This window comes from Oryx dammah, unplaced genomic scaffold (assembly GCF_014754425.2).
Source record: "Oryx dammah isolate SB20612 unplaced genomic scaffold, SCBI_Odam_1.1 HiC_scaffold_11, whole genome shotgun sequence".
Classification (NCBI taxonomy): Eukaryota; Metazoa; Chordata; class Mammalia; order Artiodactyla; family Bovidae; genus Oryx; species Oryx dammah.
The window spans coordinates 24,677,811-24,686,863 of NW_024070195.1; the positions used below are offsets into that span (position 1 = coordinate 24,677,811).

The following is a 9,053-nucleotide window of genomic DNA, read 5'->3' on the forward strand; positions in this document are numbered from 1 at the left end:
CCTGTCTTATAAAGTTTAGGCAGTATCAATGGCTTATTAATGGCCCCCTGAACATTGAATACATGATAGAAGCCCTAAGTTATTGACAGGGTACCAGAAAACAAATATAGAATGTAAGCCATGTGCTCATCAATCTCGACCCTTCCTCTCACAAAACTCCTTATGAAACTGACAGGGCTTTGGATGAGAGAAGAGTGTTTATATAGGGAGGGAATATAGGAAGTGAAACCGGAAGCACTGAGAAAGAATCAAGTCTAGTGTAATAGAAATCGAGAGAATATAATGTCAGTTAAGTTCATGAATAATTCAGAAAGGTAGAATAGATACCCAGGAACAAAACAAGTCAACAGATGGCCAACAGTTACAAAGACAGGGAATGTTAAAAACACAGAAAGTGTAATTCAGAGTGTTTTGGAATATCACAGCTGTGAGAGAAATTTACCAAATTTCTTCTGAAAGTCATCTGAAAAATAAAAATGGAGCACCACCATAAATATGCCACAGAAGCACAAAAGAATTCAATTTAAGTGGATAATTCACACACAATATTATATATAACTGATATATACACACACGTGCAGACACATACACATACCAATGTGACTGAAAGCTTCTTTTTGTCCTGAGAGTATTGATAAAAAATTGAAAAAAGAAAAGGAGTGATCTTACTGACTTGAGGAAAAATTTCAGGGATAATACTACTAGTGATTATCCTTTAAATAGTTTATTGATTCATGGAACTCACTTGGGTGGCTGTTTATTTGGTTGGTTGGTTAAATTTCATAAGTTCTTTGGCTGCTACTGTATATAAATTATCATCTCATATTTGTTGTAGCTATGTTGTATAAAGCATCCACAAACAGTGAATTAGAGAATACTGAACTGGAATGCAAAAGTAAGAAGTCAAGAGACACCTGGAACAACAGGCAAATTTGGCTTTGGAGTACAAAACGAAGCAGGTCAAAGGTTAACAGAGTTTTCCCAAGAGAAAGCACCGATCATAGCAAACACCCTCTTCCAACAACACAAGAGAAGACTCTACACATGGACATCACCAGATGGTCAATACCAAAATCAGAGTGATTATATTCTTTGCAGCCAAAGATAGAGAAGCTCTATACAGTCAGCAAAAACAAGACCGGGAGCTGACTGTAGCTCAGATCACGAACTCCTTATTGCCAAATTCAGACTTAAATTGAAGAAAGAAGGGAAAACCACTAGACCATTCAGGTATGACCTAAATCAAATCCCCTTTAATTATACAGTGAAAGTGACAAATAGATTCAAGGGATTAGATCTGATATACAGAGTGCCTGAAGAACTATAGACAGAGGTTTGTGACATTGTACAAGAGACAGTGATCAAGACCATTCCCAAGAAAAGAAAGGCAAAAAGGCAAAATGGTTGTCTGAGGAAGCCTTACAAATAGCTGAGAAAAGAAGAGAAGCTAAAGGCAAAGAAGAAAGGGAAAGATATATCTATTTGAATGCAGAGTTCCAAAGAATAGCAAGGAGAGATAAGAAAGCCTTTCTCATTGATCAATGCAAAGATATAGAGGAAAATAATAGAATGGGAAAGACTAGAGGTCTCTTCAAGAAAATTAGACACCAAGGGAACATTTCATGCAAAGATGGGCACAATGAAGGACGGAAATGGTATGGACCTAACAGAAGCAGAAGCTGTTAAGAAAAGGTGGCAAGAATACACAGAAGAACTATACCAAAAAAGATCTTCATGACCCAGATAACCACGATGGTGTGATCACTCACCTAGAGCCAGACATCCTGGAATGTGAAGTCAAGTGGGCCTTATAAAACATCACTATGAACAAGACTAGTGGAGGTGATGGAATTCCAGTTGAGCTATTTTAAATCCTGAAAGATGATGCTGTGAAAGTGCTGCACTCAATATGCCAGTAAATTTGGAAAACTCAGCAGTGGCCACAGGACTGGAAAAGATCAGTTTTCATTCCTATCCCAAAGAAAGGCAATGGCAAAAATGTTCAAACTACCACACAATTACACTCATCTCACACATTAGCAAAGTAATGCTCAAAATTCTTCAAGCTGGACTTCAACAGTATGTGAACCGTGAACTTCTAGATGTCCAGGCTGGATTTAGAAAATACAGAGGAAAGAGAGATCAAATTGCCAACATCCGTTGGATCATAGGAAAAGCAAGAGAGTTCCAGAAAAACATCTATTTCTGCTTTATTGACTATGCCAAAGGCTTTGCTTGTGTAGATCACAACAAACTGGAAAATTCTTAAAGGGATGGAGATGGCAGACCACCTGACTTGCCTCCTGAGAAATCTGTACACAGGTCAAGAAGCAAAAGTTAGAACTGGACATGGAACAACAGACTGGCTCCAAATTAGGAAAGGAGTATGTCAAGACTATATATTGTCACCTTGCTTATTTAATTTACATGTGGAGTGCATCATGGGAAATGCTGGGCTGGATGATGCACAAGCTGGAATCAAGATTGCCAAGAGAAATATCAATAACCTCAGATACGCAGATGACACCACTCTTATGACAGAAAGTGAAGAAGAACTAAAGAGAATCTTGAAAGTCAAAGAAGAGAGTGAAAAAGTTGACTTAAAACTCAACATTCAGAAAACTAAGTTCATGGCATCCAGTCCCATCAGTTCATGGGAAATAGATGGGGAAACAGTGGAAAGAGTAGCAGACTTTATTTTCAGGGCCCCAAAATCACTGCAGATGGTGACTTCAGCCATGAAATTAAAAGACACTTGCTCCTTGGAAGAATAGCTCTGACCAACCTAGACAGCATATTGAAAAGCAGAGACATTACTTAGCCAGCAAAGATCCATCGAGTCAAGGCTATGGTTTTTCTAGTGGTCATGTATGGATGTGAGAGTTGGACTGTGAAGAAAGCCGAGTGCCTAAGAATTGATGCTTTTGAACTGTGGTGTTGGAGAAGACTCTTGAGAGTCCCTTGGACTGCAAGGAGATCCAACCAGTCCATTCTAAAGGAGATCAGTCCTGGGTGTTCTTTGGAAGGACTGATGCTAAAGCTGAAACTCCACTATTTTGGCCACCTGATGTGAAGAGTTGACTTATTGGGAAAGACTCTGATGCTGGGAGGGATTGGGGGCAGGAGGAGAAGGGGACGACAGAGGATGAAATGGCTGGATGGCATCACCAACTCGATGGACATGAGTTTGAGTGAACTCTGGGAGTTGGTGATGGACAGGGAGGCCTGGCATGCTGCAATTCATGGGGTCGCAAAGAGTCGGACACGACTGAGCTACTGAACTGAACTGACTGAACTGAACTGCTTCAAGAGAAAATGCAGGGTTTGATTCTTAGGATCCTCTAGTCACATTCTGTTAAGAAGTGATGACATAACTCTGTTTTTGGTGAATTGCTATTTTAACACATACCAAAATGGAGTTCATTGTATCTTGATTAGTTTTTCAGAAAAAAATATTAACATGCTCCCATGTAAACCAAAATAGTGAAAAAGAGCAGAGGAACCAGAGAACAAATGATCCATTCTTTCAAAATAGTATCGGAAGCAGTGACTACATGATCTGTGCTGCCTGCATTAAAGAGAGAAATTTGATTTCCTCTGACAAAACAAAATAACGTTGAAAAATGTCACTAGAAAAACAAGATATTAAAACTTTAATGAAGAATTATGGTTTTATGGAAAAAGATCTTTTGGAAGCATTACAAGAAAATTGCATATGGTGACATTCACATAAAGTAGTCTCCTTTGATAAATGTATTGGTATTTGACTTTCCTAACACTATAAAATCTTTTCACAAATATTTGCAGTACTTGCAAATGAATGAATTAAAGTCACTCTCATTGGATATAAAAAATTCCAGGAAATAAATTATGTCAGGTATTTGCATATTTGAGAGTCATAAGATTTGGGGCAGTTTAAGAATGACCCTCAAGTTTACGCTTGATCAATGAGTCACTTCAGATTTTATTCAGGCCCTGATAAACCAGAAAAGAAAAAAAATATGGGAGAAACTGACAAGCAAAATATTGCCCTAGAATGGTAGAAATCAAGAAGAATACAAGCAAAGATGGCATATTGACTAAACTTGGGATATGATTAAGACTTTAGGAGAGCAGGCATTTTAAAGTGTTTTGGGAGTAGAGGGAAATCAAAGATAAGTTACAATTTTTTTCTGAATTTCATCTGTAAAATGAAGTGTCAATGTAAATTTCATTGAAAAGGCAAGAAATTAAAATTTGATGAAAAATTATATATAAAATTAAATTATTAGGATGCAGATAAACACACAAAAACCAGATGCACCATAATACACAGAAAGGCACACATAAAGTATCTGAAAATCTCTTTTGAGAAATGAGTAGTATTCAGTAAATGAAGAAGGGAAAAAGGAACACATTTCCTGAAATGATAAAATTTTTATGATTCCTGTGGCAGTGTAATCTTGTTTCTCAGCTTTTTATCTTTTCATACTATTAAATATAAATACTCAACTGTCCTCGAGGGGTAGTTTTGCCATATGAAATCTTCAAACACTGAATTACAGAATCCTGAACAGCTGCTTTATGTCACCTTCAGGTTTGTGGTACTTCTTTTCAAATATTTTTGTCAACTGATTAATACATAACTCTATTTTATGAGAGTTTGATTTTAACTTATTCCTCAATGAAACTTACCTTCACAAAGTAAAATAAAGGGAATGGAGATGAAATATTAAGTGGCAGTGAAGGGGTTTTTAAATCAAATGAATGAAAATATCTTGGACAAAAATTTCAAATCAGAAACTTAAAAATGGCAAAATTTTTAAGGTAAGTTAGTATGCATATACACTTTACCAAAAGGAAAATGTCTACATGAATTACACAGATGGGAGAAATCAAAGCAAAAATAATAGAGCATTGAATAACAAATGAAGGGGTCAGGAACTTCAGTTGAAATAATCATAAAATGAGAAAGAATGATGTAAAACTATATGTACATTGCAGTTGAGGAAGATGATTGCTGAGATTGAAGACCAAAGTCAAAGAAACAAAAGAAACATGACAAATTGCAAACTGTGAAACATTAACAGGACTTACATTCATCCTGTTCCCCCTTATCTGAAAAATAAAAGGCAGAAAGAGCCATGTAAACCAAACGAAGGCACAATGTAAAAGGAGACAATAATTTGATTCCTTTCCATCATTTACTCATTCAACAAAAATGACCTCCCTTGTCTAAGAGTTGGAACCTAATGTTCCAAAGACCATATCACATAATGCTGATTTTTATTCCCTCATCCTTTTCTGCACAGGAATTACTATAGGAAAGGAAATTAAGGTAAAATGGAACTTCCGCTGGGATAAGCCGAATCAATATTTGGTCTTGAATTTGGCTTTCCAGCTTTTTCACAACAAAAGACAAACATGCTCACATAGATGAAATGGGTCTGTAAATGTGATGACAAACTGTATAGTTAAAGTACCTGTCTGTCAGAAATTGGACCTGTGTTAATAGTCTTATGTGGAGAAGGCGATGGCACCCCACTCTGTTAGGGGAAGCACACTGATTGAAACCGCCCACCCTGGCCAGGCACCATAGTGACCATTTGCATGAGTTGTTTTATGACAGGAGATCCTGATAAGGAATATGGAACTAAAAAGCCACCACCAACCAGAAGAGTTCGGGAAAGGTCTAAAGGAGACACTGCGTGTCCGTCCACTTCCCAGAATCCCTCTCGCTAGCATCCATCTTGGCTGAGCGATGCGTGTGCCACCAGGAAAGACTCTGAATTAGAATGATTGGTCAAAGACCACCCGGAACTAATCCCGTCACCGTAAAACCCGGCATTGTGAGCCACGTGGCAGAGCAGTTCTCCTGGATTTCCTTACCCTACTGCTCTCCACCCGGCTGCCCTTTCCCAATAAAACCTCTTGCTTTGTCAGCACATGAGTCTTCTCGGACAATTCATTTCCGAGTGTTAGACAAGAGCCCAGTTTCGGGCCCTGGAAGGGGTCCGCCTTCCTGCAACAACTCCAGTACTCTTGCCTGGAAAATCCCATGGACGGAGGAGCCTGGTGGGCTGTAGTCCATGAGGTCGCTAAGAGTCGGACACGACTGAGTGACTTCCCTTTCACTTTTCACTTTCATGCATTGGAGAAGGCAATGGCAACCCACTCCAGTGTTCTTCCCTGGGGAATCCCAGGGACGAGAGAGCCTGGTAGGAGGCCGTCTATGGGGTTGCACAGAGTTGGACATGACTGAAGTGACTAAGCAGCAGCAGCAATAGTCTTATGAAGCCTGCTACATGCTTTAAAGGGATATGTACCCAAGTTCAATCCAATATGCAAGCCAAGATACAACTGAAGCATGTTATTAGTAAAGGAAGATGTTAATCTTTGAAATTTGAAGTGTGTATTGAAAAGAAATTTTGAATTTGTCAAAATCATCCTAGGACAACAGCTTTCTTTGTCATTCACATAAAAAGTCCTGAACTGAGCAATATTGCATAGGAACCTGGAATGTCAGGTCAGTGAAAAAAAAAAAAAAAAGTCCTGAACTTTAGATATACCAGATGTGAATTTTTCTTAAGATATAACACTCTTGGTTAATTATTGAAAAGACATTGCAGTTTTTATAACTATTAATTGCATGGACAAAAATGCAAAAGTACAAAGAATACTGTAGATGGAACAAAGAAAAATATTGTAAAATATTTAAAGACTGAATATTTGAGTAATACATTCAAGAACAGTAAAAGTCTGTGACTCGTTCTCACAGTTAACCATGGTTGGCATCAGATTTTATAAGATCTTTAACAGGAAAATGGAGTGAGAAACTTCATTACCAAACTGGAAACCCTCTTATATCTCAAGCTTGGGAAGGAATTAACACTACAGTAATGTCTCCTTCAACTTGGATACTTGGGTCCTAAATTAACTGACATTTTTCAGAAAACATAGAATGGTAAACCATGTGCTGGGCAGTTCAATCCCCTATCAAAACAAGTTTGGCAAGTCCTGGGCTGACAGACAAAGGCAATGTGATAGGATGGAACTGGAAAAAGTGTAATGAGCAATGATGGAACATAGGGAAATAGCAATGAAAAGAATGAAATAAGAAAGAGGCTCATATCCTAAAATTGCCAGGTGAATGGACAGCCAGGTGAAAAGTGAGCCAGATAAAAGGCCAGGAGATGTTCAAGACAATGTGAAAGCAGGCAATGGAAGAGTTACTGGAGTGAAGAGTTACAAATTTACCAAGTCTTTTCCGAAGATCACCTGGAAAATAAAATGGAAAGCTTCATGTACACACAATGGAACACAAACACAAAGAAAAGTGAAATATTTTGAAGAAACCAAAAATAATGTTAACACTCTCTAGATACACTGAAACACACCCATGCACATTATGAACACAAAATAAACTCACCGACAATGGCTGAAAGCTCCTCTGTTTTATCCAGAAAATATTCTGTGTTAAGAAAGAGAAAGAACAAAAGGGAATTGCATTCAACTTTTTAAAGGAAGAGAGGTTTTTAGAAATATTAGTTCAGATAGTTGCATTTTCAAAATTTTTGTGTTCCTTTTGACTTTATATGGGCTCTCATTATTCAGTATGCTTACTGTAATAAGTTTCCTAATGTCTACTAAATATAATGTAAATATATTGTAATGTATTTACATAATATATTTATATAATATCAAATAAATATAATGTAGTCCAAATTTTAGTTTTGTTGTATCTCAGTTGAATGTTAGTCATAAACACTGAATCAAGAATCTTTAGCCACTGCTCCCAGTAGAAAACACTGAATTATTTTCCTAGTTTCCTCTGTTCACATTATCTTCATTGGCCAAATAATATATCACCTTGTTTTATGTGTGTTTCTAGCAATGAATGCCTAAATGAACTTGAAGACAATGGTACAAGAAAAGATGTATCTTTAACTAGGTTCACAGGGAAATACACCAAGGGGAATTGGGATTTTTTTCTTCTCACTTTTTGATGAAAAGGGAAAGAACTCAAAATTCATTCAAACTGAAGGTGCAATATCAGGAAAGGCAAAGGACAGACATTTGAAAAACTTCCATCCTTCACACTGTGTCTCAGCCTGACCCACATTTTCTGAGAACTGGCATCATTTTCAGAAAAGATTCAGTGCCCTTCCCAGAAGTCAAAGGAAACTTTTTTTTTTTTTACTTTCATTCAACACTTGTGCCAAAGAAACAAGACCAGAAATGATAGCAGGGGAGGAGGTAGGACAGGATTTCTTCTGGGATAAAAAACACCATCATGCGTGTGAGCTTAGAGGCCACACTGGACCAATGAACTCAAACAGTCTTTGAAAGGACAAGAGCAGTAGAAACTTCACTCAATAAGTTTGGAGTCTTGTTTTATTTCATAAGGTTTGAAGAGGTATCCACGGCATGTTAATGGCCCCTGTTCTTTGAAAACATAACAGAGGTTCCAGGTGGAATGGGAGTGCTCCAGAAAATAAATATTGAGTGTAAACCATGTTCCAGTCAATCTCACCTCCTTCACCTCACGAAACATAATGAAACGGGCAAAACTCTAAATGATAGAATGCAACAGTATTTATAGGGAAGAAACATAAGAATAGGCAAAGGAAGCATTGGGAAAGAATCAGGTACAGGGTAACAGAAATGAAGAGAATATTAGTGAAGTTCCTAAGCAAATAATTTGGGAAGTTAGAGTAGATGTCCATGCAAAAGGAAGCCAGAAATAGTTTAAGGTTAAAAGGACAGGAAATATTCAAACAGTTGAGAAAGGGTAGTTTAGTGAGGGCTTGGAATATCAGTGGTAAGAAAAATTTACCAATCTTTTTCTGAAGGTCATCTGAAAAAAATAAAAGGAAACATCATTATAAATATGCCTCAGAAATGAAAAGGAATTTAAATTTAGTGGAAATTTCACATACAATATTAAATGTAACAGAGTATAGACAAACACAGATACATACACAACATATGTGCAGGCATACGCGTATGTACCAATATGACTGATACCTTCCTTTTGTTCTGAGAATATTGGTCAAAAATTAAAAGAGGAAAAG

At 37.3% G+C, this 9,053-nt stretch overlaps 1 long non-coding RNA gene across 1 annotated transcript; it reads right to left on the reverse strand.

Annotated features, from left to right (window-relative positions):
* Window positions 1-443: 443 nt before the first annotated feature.
* On the reverse strand, window positions 444-8,837 carry LOC120870604. Its single transcript, XR_005722821.1, has 5 exons — window positions 8,816-8,837; window positions 7,409-7,450; window positions 7,237-7,257; window positions 5,077-5,097; window positions 444-463 (listed from the first exon to the last, which is right to left on the reverse strand). It is a non-coding gene; the product is annotated as an uncharacterized LOC120870604 (long non-coding RNA).
* Window positions 8,838-9,053: the final 216 nt, after the last annotated feature.